General features: G+C 43.9%; 1 pseudogene; it reads right to left on the reverse strand.

Moving 5' to 3' along the window:
- Positions 1-1,583: 1,583 nt before the first annotated feature.
- Positions 1,584-9,807, reverse strand: LOC123791744 (tripartite motif-containing protein 43-like; annotated as a pseudogene).
- Positions 9,808-10,741: the final 934 nt, after the last annotated feature.

The following is a 10,741-nucleotide window of genomic DNA, read 5'->3' on the forward strand; positions in this document are numbered from 1 at the left end:
ATCCTTTTCTAGTCCAGAACACCAACTTGATTCAATCAACAAGGTTACTTTATTGGTTTCTCACAATACGTCCAGCAAGTATATTTGGTGGTGGAAAGACAATGGAGACTCTGCAATCCAGCGTGGGACAAGAACAGCTGAAACAGAAAGCAGCGCAATCTTGTGTGATGATGAAATGGGGACAGACAGACGGTAAGGGGCATGTGTTCACATACTGTTCTTCTGTCCTCCTGACAAGGAGAACAAAGGCAAGAGAAATGTAGCCCTATTTAAGTCTCCTTCCAACTTGCAGCCCACTGATAAGTCCCTGAGTCATGCAAGCGTGTCATTGCTCAAGAAACTCATGGCTGCCTTAATGTTATGTTTTGTTGGAGACTGAAAGCAACCATATCTTAATAGCTAGCCCTCCAATTCCTGGAGACTTTGCTTTTAACAGGCACCTATGACCTAGAAACTTACTTGAGCCCTAACCTCCACTAACTAAAAAGTATATAATCAGTCACTCCTCACAATCACAGTGCGGCTCCTCCTGCCCACAGGTCCTGTCCCAACAGGTATTTAAAAAAAAAAAAAGCATCCTTTGGCCTTGAAAAGGTCTTAAGAATTCTTTCTTGACCCTTTGCTTGGCAGCCCCATATCACTGCCATCCCATCCAATCCCATCCTTCAAGGCCCAAGTGGTGATCTTAAATGCAAATAAGTGTATGACCACCCCGAGTATAACCACACACGCAGGTCCCTTGCCAAACAGTCTCTTCACTTCCCGCCTCCCCACCCAGATGCACTTTCCTGAAGACAAAACTCCATGGTGTCAGCTCAACCTGTATAATCTGTTTTGGACCCCCGCCTTCAAATCCTGGAAATGTGAACTTTGGATTCCCTCGCTGTCCCTGACTATTACAGCAAACTTCCCTTCAGATAAGATCATGGTCTCATGATCGTTAGATTTCTTCATTCGCATGTTTGGTGAACTTATCCCTGATATGCAGCCAACCTGTTACCCTCTGAGAATACAGTGGTGGGCATATGAGGCACTTCTTTTCTCCATCCCTTGTCATTTATACTACAGGAAAGCCAAAAGGCCCAGCTATACTGGGCTCACTAAAGCAATGTCCTGTCCTTGTGCAGAGGGTCAGGATGATTCCTGTCAAATTGGGTTTTTGCCCCTGAGGCAAATCGATCCATGTGTGGGATAAACTACATCAAGAGGAAGAAACTGGGTTGCAGACCACATGGGAGTCTCAGATAACCAGGCCCATCTCTGACGTACAAACCCCCTGTTCCTGTGTTTGGACCATGAGGTTCCAATCACACTCATCTGTTTTGGCAATCTCAAAATGGGTAACCAATGATGGCACACATATTCTAGGTGAAAGGCCCACAAGAGATTCTGATGTCTAAGAAGATGGAATGAATGAAGTGACAAAATTCTGGGTTTCAAGACATCTTTATTTGAACAGCAGGTTACATCCAAGTAGAAAAAGCAGAAAAGGCAATCAGCTAACATTCATTGGCTTTGATGGACTGGCACTCCCTCAGGTACCAGGTTCCTGGGTGTCCCAGGTCAGGCTCTTGACTTAGCCCTCATCTGTGGCCAGAGCACATGAAAGGCCTGACAGGAGATTTCAAGCAGCCCTCGTGGTACCTCCAAATGATCCAATGCTTTGCCACATCCACAAAAATCAAACTTCCAGCGTCAAAATCAAGGAACACACCAACCTTGCCCTGAGGTTTCTCTGTGAACACAGGAGACAGAGGGCTGGTGGCCCAGAGCCTGTAACCACCATCCTCCTTTACACACGTAAGGAGGAATGTGCCACTCAATTCTTCCAATGGGCCAATGTTCCTCATCCAGGAATTGTCACTGAAGCCTTCACAGACACCCACAGCGCAGTCCCAGGAGTCACCTCTAATTCCCAGTAATGTTTGCCGCTACTAAAGCACTGGTTTCCCCATGATGCAAAGTAGTCAGATGTTCCAGGAACCAAGGATGCATACAAATGGTCACAGTCATACCTCAATCTTCTCGCGTCTTCAAATAGCTTCATATCGTGATTGGTTATCACCCTGCTGAATGTCACATTGACCATCAAAAGGAAAATTCCAGTCGAAATCAATGGGAACAATACAATGGTTCCAGAGAGAAGAAAGAAAGTCTATCTACAGTCTCACTGGAAAAGAAAAAAAACATTCCAACATTAGAAGGGCAATTCTGACTGCAGAATTTTGGATCCAGATGTTGCCAGCACATCTCTCAGACAAATACCTCCTTAAAATGGGGGGAAAAACCAAAACCAAAACCAAAACCACCTTCCTAAAAATTCAGAGATCATGAAGAAGGTCCTATGGACTTCTGGCTGCTTATTTTGCCCAACACGGGAAAGTCCGGACACCTAAGCCTTGTCTTCAAGCCCACAGCAATATAACTTAGCTCGACCACCCCTTAGGCTGGATAAATGGTGGTATCCCTTCATCAGGATATCACTACATTCCAGTTAAGCACGTTGACACTGAAGAGGAAAACCTTAAGATGACTTCCTAGATGTGGCTTCCTACAATGTTCTGCCTATGATATCTACTTCCATCTGAGGTCTTCTCTTCCTCTCTGCTAAATTAAATCTCTGGGTTTAAGTTTTCCATGGATATCTGTATGATATGACGTCATCAACCACCTTTTTGCTTTATTGTTATATTTCATAAATTCTTTGTTTCTTCACTGAAGCATGATTTTATGCTTATGCACTTTTCCTCACTGCATAAATGGAAACTAATGCAATTACTAGGAAACTTTTTAAAGCAAAAAGATTTTCAAAGACTAACTGTACTTTCTTTGAAATTGAAATGTCTTGAATTCACATCTACTTTTCTATGACTGGGTGAGCAAGTGAGACTGCATGTGATAGTTTCTAGGGCTCAAGGTGCCCTCTTCTGGAACACACTTGCTTTCCCATTTTATAAGTAATTTATCAAATGTATAACCTAGTAGGGCCTGAACCACATATCAATATACACACACCTATTCTGGTTCCTCTTTAAAAGACTGTCCACAGAAAACCATGATTGAAGGGCCTGGCATGGTGGCCTTGCCAGTGGGGCTGTTGGGCTGACACTCACCTAGGAAGCTGCTTAGCCTGTCCACCAGTCCCTCGTGCCCTGAGTTGTGGCTGCACATGTGGAGGCAGGTTTGGCTGATTTCTCTTAATCCTGTAAGGAGGAAGATGAGCTTAGTCTTTCTGGTGTCTGAGACTTCTTAGAAACACAGTGGTTGACAAAGTCATCACCCTTCAGCCAACCATTCTTCATCAGCATCCTTTCCTCCACAATCATGGGATAAGACTGTACCATTCTTGGGGAACCATTTTTCTTCTTTGCCTGCTTCTGCCCACCCTCATCTCTCCGAGGTGCTCTTGCCTGTCTCACCAAATCACTGGGAAAATTAGTCTTTCTGCTTCCAATAGGTATACAACTGTGAATCTAAAACCACATAGCTGGTTCTAGAAACTTCTGTATTGAGTACTTTCCTCAGCCACAAGGAGAAAGGAAGTCTAACTTCTGATAAAGGAGCACAAGAAATCACACTCAGCAAAACATGCACAAACATGGGCATACATAAGCAACTGGGTATAGTCCAGCAATGATGTCTTTGCTTGGACAGAAGTGCAGAGCTTGAGCTCTTCCACAGCCTCACCCTGCCCTAGGTAGCACGGATGTCCAAACTCACCTTGCCAAAGGGTCTCCTAATTCCTGTCAAGAAAATAGAGAAAATACTTCAGGCATAGGACATTCTTCTGCCAGTCTTTGGGTTTGGGAAACATCAGAAAAAGTAATAATCACCACCCCCACCACCCACACACTGTTCTGTTAACCCCTTTTCCTTTCTCCTTTTCCTCCCTAAAGATAATCCCACTGTAACAGATAGACAGAATGGAAATTCTTGATGAATTTAGAACCCTCAGTGTAAAGAGAGGACAAAAGTACTGACTGTGCACTGCTGCAACCCTCAGCTGTCTGCAAAGTAGCCTTTCCTGGGCTTGTCCCCCAAGGGTAGTATGTCCCAAATTAAGAGCAATTTAAACCTAGGACTTCCCTACTGAAGCAGGAAGTAGGTGAGCTTTTCCCAAATTTCCCCACACTTCCCAATTGGAGACAGGAAATTTGACATCTATTGAGTAAGTTGCGTCTTTCGGGTCTTGGAGAAGCAAGCTCCACAAGAAGAATTTGAGAAGGGATTATTCCCTGGGGAAATCTCCCTAATGAGTCCCATGAGGCTTCCTTGTTCATGACTAGGATAGGAATTGCAGTTGATATAGACTATTCCCAATCAGGAGAGACACCCACCAGAGGTGCAAGACATGGAAGAATACAACTTTGCTAAGCAGTAAAGCATGGAAGTCAAAGGTGAGCCACAGTTCTTACCTGGAGGAGCTTCCCATCTGGCTTTTGGCACATAGCCACCAGCTCCATGTACATTTCTTATAGGTACCTCATACAATTGGTCAGATGACCTTGATTCCTCCAGAATTGGTCACATATCTCATTGCCCTCTTCTCAGAGGCATTCTAAAGTTTCACTTTCTTCTATGAGAACTGGACATGGTGTCTCATGAGCAGGAATGACGTTTTCATGTTGAGTCACAAAATGCTGCAAGGACATGGGTTAAGTAGATTGAATACTTAGGTCAGTCTCATCCCTGGCCGCTTAAATGGCATCCAGTTTGCTCTACCACTGGGCTCCATACATCCTAAATTCATGAACTCTCCCTTCTCAGAAACCATTCATTCCCCCCTCCATTTGTTTTCCATTCTTTCAAAATTATTCCAAAAGCCAAGCCCACACATTCCCTCAAACCACTTGCATCCACTTCATGAGTTCCTGAAATTAGAGAAAAGCTTGTCATTGATATCTTTCATACCCAGCCTCTCCAATCTGAAAGACTACAGGCAAGCCACTGAGACGTATGGGTGACTCAAATCATTATATGCAATATTCTGCTTTCTGGGTTACCTTAGGAAATGTATTTCCAGTCTCAAACCTCCCTCCTCCACAGCCTGACATTTCTCTCTTCCTTCATGGCAATGTTGCAGGATTAGAAGCTCCCAGAAAGGATCTTCCTAAAATCCTCACCACCTGCCCTCAAAATGGATGTCCGTCCTCATAGCCCTATCTTCTGTTAGGAGGGCATCCTCCATATTCTTTTCAAGGACACTAGTCCTTACTCCTTTGCACCTTTCCACCCAGGATTTATGGGGTCACTCTCTGCTTCAGCTTTTCCATTGCTCCTTTTCCTTGGTTTATTTTATTTTTTAAACGTGTTACATTTTCTCCTACTTGAACATGTGTCGTTCTCTATCTCCAGTACTATCAATTTTCACCATGAGGGGCACACTTATTAAATTGCTGTTCAGGTTTCCTTTCTATCCCCAGACTCACTGGAGAAATCAGATGGAAATACCTGCAGTCCCCAAGGATATGCTCTTTAATACCTAGAGGGTTTGACATACAGAAATCTCTGCCTGAAATATCTGTGGATTTTTCACATGTACTTGACCTTGAGAACTTAGATTGGCCTTCGCCCTGAGGAATTTGTCCTCAGAGCCTGAATGATGGCTACTGAATTGGTCCAGATCATGCTCTGTGCCTCCCAGCTTAGCACTTGTTGCACATTCTCCTCATGGTTTTTTGGTAGTTACTGGCATAGCAGATTCTAAGAATCCTAAGAGGCATGCCGCCTTCCATTGAATCGGTGGATTGATCATTCCTCCCACTGCTCAACCCATTCACAGAATTTCATGACACATGATGATTTAGCTCAAGTTCCTAATGGCTAAGTTCCTACATCCTCTGTCTCAACCTGATTGAGGGGGAAATGCACTCTCATACTTACCATCGAAGGCACAGTCATTCTGCCATATTTATTGAGACTCTCCTGGATTCCTTGGATGTTTTTCCATAAAGATCTCATCTCATCAGAGAGCTTTTCCTGTAAAAGAACTATGGACTTTAGCACCAGAGCAGCATTTTGGTTTCAGAACTCCAATTGTGGAGAGAATAACCGAGGGATGTTAGATAAATGTACTTCAGGGAGAGCAGAAGGATCATCATTTGCCCATTTGCCCTCTGTAGTGATCAAATTTTAGATTGAACTGTAGAACCACACAATGTCATGTCATCTACCTGGGAAAATGGTCAGCATTTTACTTAGCACAGCCACTTTTCAGAACATGTGGCATCTTGCAGCCCAATATGCTCCTAGTGATGTTTGTCCCTTGCTCATTCCAATGCACTTTATCCCATCTGTGTCTGCTGCTGGGAAATACATAGCCTATAAAAAACCTTTCTGTACTTTTGAAGTTTTCATAGCCAGTGGCTCTTTCTCAAGAAGAGGACTTTGCACTGCCTTGAGCATGATGCCTTCTGTCCTGTCAATTAAATCATGACCATTAACTTAATCACCCTCCCATAAAGAGTAGTAGACTGGTGTCTTCACAGCCTCATCGTGCTTACCTAATACCTGGCATTCATGAGAGGACTGAGGAGCCCTCATGCCCCTCATGTCCTTACAATCCCTTAGCCATCTTGTCTCCACCTTTCAAAGTGCTCCCAGAGCCATCACTTACCTGTTGTTCTTCAACAGCCTCTTTAATAGAGTAGTATCTGTGAGCCTTTGCTCTGGGGAGTCAGAACAGAGCTGACAGAGCAGGCTCTCCTCCTCTCTACAGAAGATCATCTTTGTCTCTTTGTGGGTCCCACACATCTGTTCCTCAGAGCAAAAGAATTCCCTCAGATTGCCTTTCCTGGCAATGTACACTAGATTCTTAAGAACAATGTTGATTTTGAACTCTCTCTCCTAGGATGGTTCACAGCATACAGGACATTGGTAAGGGGATTTCAGCTGCCTCCCAGAAAAGGTAGAGACAGGATCTACAGAACCTGTGCCCCCAGCATATAGTCACTGGGTCTGTAAAGGTATTCAGGCAGACAGGGCAGATGAATTCTTTCTGGATGGGTTCTGGCAAGGCTGTGTCCAAGCTTCTGAGGGAAGAGAAGAAGATGTGTTTATTCCACTGTCCTGGGGAAATACAGAGGCCTAAGCAAAATGTGATTCAGGGTGTGACTCCATAATACACTGGATCTTGAGCAGAATAGGCTTGATTTTGCAGAGGAAACAAAATGGAAAGCCAAGTCACAACAGATCTCTAAGATATGTAGAAAATTGTCCTAGCTGCCTAGCCAACACCATTACTCCCAGCTCCCTATCCTTCTCTCCTGCATTAAGAGAGTGCCCAGAGGTTTAATTTAGCAGAGAGGAAGAGGAGACCTCAGATAGAAGAAGATATCATAGGCAGAACATTGTAGGAAGCCACATCTAGGAAGTCATCTTAAGGTTTTCCTCTTCAGTGTCAACGTGCTTAACTGGAATGTAGTGATATCCTGATGAAGGGATACCACCATTTATCCAGCCTAAGGGGTGGTCGAGCTAAGTTATATTGCTGTGGGCTTGAAGACAAGGCTTAGGTGTCCGGACTTTCCCGTGTTGGGCAAAATAAGCAGCCAGAAGTCCATAGGACCTTCTTCATGATCTCTGAATTTTTAGGAAGGTGGTTTTGGTTTTGGTTTTGGTTTTTCCCCCCATTTTAAGGAGGTATTTGTCTGAGAGATGTGCTGGCAACATCTGGATCCAAAATTCTGCAGTCAGAATTGCCCTTCTAATGTTGGAATGTTTTTTTTCTTTTCCAGTGAGACTGTAGATAGACTTTCTTTCTTCTCTCTGGAACCATTGTATTGTTCCCATTGATTTCGACTGGAATTTTCCTTTTGACGGTCAATGTGACATTCAGCAGGGTGATAACCAATCACGATATGAAGCTATTTGAAGACGCGAGAAGATTGAGGTATGACTGTGACCATTTGTATGCATCCTTGGTTCCTGGAACATCTGACTACTTTGCATCATGGGGAAACCAGTGCTTTAGTAGCGGCAAACATTACTGGGAATTAGAGGTGACTCCTGGGACTGCGCTGTGGGTGTCTGTGAAGGCTTCAGTGACAATTCCTGGATGAGGAACATTGGCCCATTGGAAGAATTGAGTGGCACATTCCTCCTTACGTGTGTAAAGGAGGATGGTGGTTACAGGCTCTGGGCCACCAGCCCTCTGTCTCCTGTGTTCACAGAGAAACCTCAGGGCAAGGTTGGTGTGTTCCTTGATTTTGACGCTGGAAGTTTGATTTTTGTGGATGTGGCAAAGCATTGGATCATTTGGAGGTACCACGAGGGCTGCTTGAAATCTCCTGTCAGGCCTTTCATGTGCTCTGGCCACAGATGAGGGCTAAGTCAAGAGCCTGACCTGGGACACCCAGGAACCTGGTACCTGAGGGAGTGCCAGTCCATCAAAGCCAATGAATGTTAGCTGATTGCCTTTTCTGCTTTTTCTACTTGGATGTAACCTGCTGTTCAAATAAAGATGTCTTGAAACCCAGAATTTTGTCACTTCATTCATTCCATCTTCTTAGACATCAGAATCTCTTGTGGGCCTTTCACCTAGAATATGTGTGCCATCATTGGTTACCCATTTTGAGATTGCCAAAACAGATGAGTGTGATTGGAACCTCATGGTCCAAACACAGGAACAGGGGGTTTGTACGTCAGAGATGGGCCTGGTTATCTGAGACTCCCATGTGGTCTGCAACCCAGTTTCTTCCTCTTGATGTAGTTTATCCCACACATGGATCGATTTGCCTCAGGGGCAAAAACCCAATTTGACAGGAATCATCCTGACCCTCTGCACAAGGACAGGACATTGCTTTAGTGAGCCCAGTATAGCTGGGCCTTTTGGCTTTCCTGTAGTATAAATGACAAGGGATGGAGAAAAGAAGTGCCTCATATGCCCACCACTGTATTCTCAGAGGGTAACAGGTTGGCTGCATATCAGGGATAAGTTCACCAAACATGCGAATGAAGAAATCTAACGATCATGAGACCATGATCTTATCTGAAGGGAAGTTTGCTGTAATAGTCAGGGACAGCGAGGGAATCCAAAGTTCACATTTCCAGGATTTGAAGGCGGGGGTCCAAAACAGATTATACAGGTTGAGCTGACACCATGGAGTTTTGTCTTCAGGAAAGTGCATCTGGGTGGGGAGGCGGGAAGTGAAGAGACTGTTTGGCAAGGGACCTGCGTGTGTGGTTATACTCGGGGTGGTCATACACTTATTTGCATTTAAGATCACCACTTGGGCCTTGAAGGATGGGATTGGATGGGATGGCAGTGATATGGGGCTGCCAAGCAAAGGGTCAAGAAAGAATTCTTAAGACCTTTTCAAGGCCAAAGGATGCTTTTTTTTTTTTTTTAAATACCTGTTGGGACAGGACCTGTGGGCAGGAGGAGCCGCACTGTGATTGTGAGGAGTGACTGATTATATACTTTTTAGTTAGTGGAGGTTAGGGCTCAAGTAAGTTTCTAGGTCATAGGTGCCTGTTAAAAGCAAAGTCTCCAGGAATTGGAGGGCTAGCTATTAAGATATGGTTGCTTTCAGTCTCCAACAAAACATAACATTAAGGCAGCCATGAGTTTCTTGAGCAATGACACGCTTGCATGACTCAGGGACTTATCAGTGGGCTGCAAGTTGGAAGGAGACTTAAATAGGGCTACATTTCTCTTGCCTTTGTTCTCCTTGTCAGGAGGACAGAAGAACAGTATGTGAACACATGCCCCTTACCGTCTGTCTGTCCCCATTTCATCATCACACAAGATTGCGCTGCTTTCTGTTTCAGCTGTTCTTGTCCCACGCTGGATTGCAGAGTCTCCATTGTCTTTCCACCACCAAATATACTTGCTGGACGTATTGTGAGAAACCAATAAAGTAACCTTGTTGATTGAATCAAGTTGGTGTTCTGGACTAGAAAAGGATTAATGCTGGGGACATTGCAGTCTACCATACTTGGGATCCAGTGTTGCTGTGTGGCCTGGAACATGTCACCTAAATGTCACTTTGCCAGTCTTTTCATTTGTCAGTGCTAGTCCTAAGAGTTTACAGTTACTGAGCCCTTACTGCGAGCGTGATTTCCATATAAATGAGTTCTCTCTTCTTTACATACAGAAACTTTAATAATCCAGTATTTCCAATGAAAAAAAACTGAGCCATGAGATATTTCAATGACTTTTGAACTAAGGTATCAGCCTCCAATGTCTGTGCTCTTAACTTTGCCATTGGTTGCTCTCGAAAATACAACTGTCTAGCTGGAATTTAAATAAAAACTTAGAAAAACTGATGAAAACCTCCCCACCCACAACCCAACGTATTAAAAAATGCTTAACCGACTGAGCCACCCGGGCACCCCTGGTTCCTTTTTTAAATGTGCTTCTGGTCTTCCTCACCCACCCAGGTTCCTTATGCCCTCCCTAACTGCTGGGTGGTTCTGCTGCACTTGCTTATAGGCCCATTCTCTGGGCCCCTATTTATTATGCACCTTGTTCTTAAAATTTTTCTCAGAACATCAAGAGGCAATTTCCTACTTTCAATAGCCGAATAACTAAATAACTTGAAAAGTCTACAATATGGAGAATAACTTTAAAATATTATATAATAATTAACACATTATATAAAGGAAGATATTGATAAATGGAGGTTTAGTGCATGATATCTTGTGGATGTGTGTTTTAACGAAGTGATTTATTAATGCTTTAAAAACCACTGCATCCACATGGCAACCACAATTACAAAGCAATGCATACTCTGAAGGA

The sequence above is a fragment of the Ursus americanus genome, chromosome 21 (assembly GCF_024610735.1).
Source record: "Ursus americanus isolate L20-20 chromosome 21, mUrsAme1.1.p, whole genome shotgun sequence".
NCBI classification, from domain to species: domain Eukaryota; kingdom Metazoa; phylum Chordata; class Mammalia; order Carnivora; family Ursidae; genus Ursus; species Ursus americanus.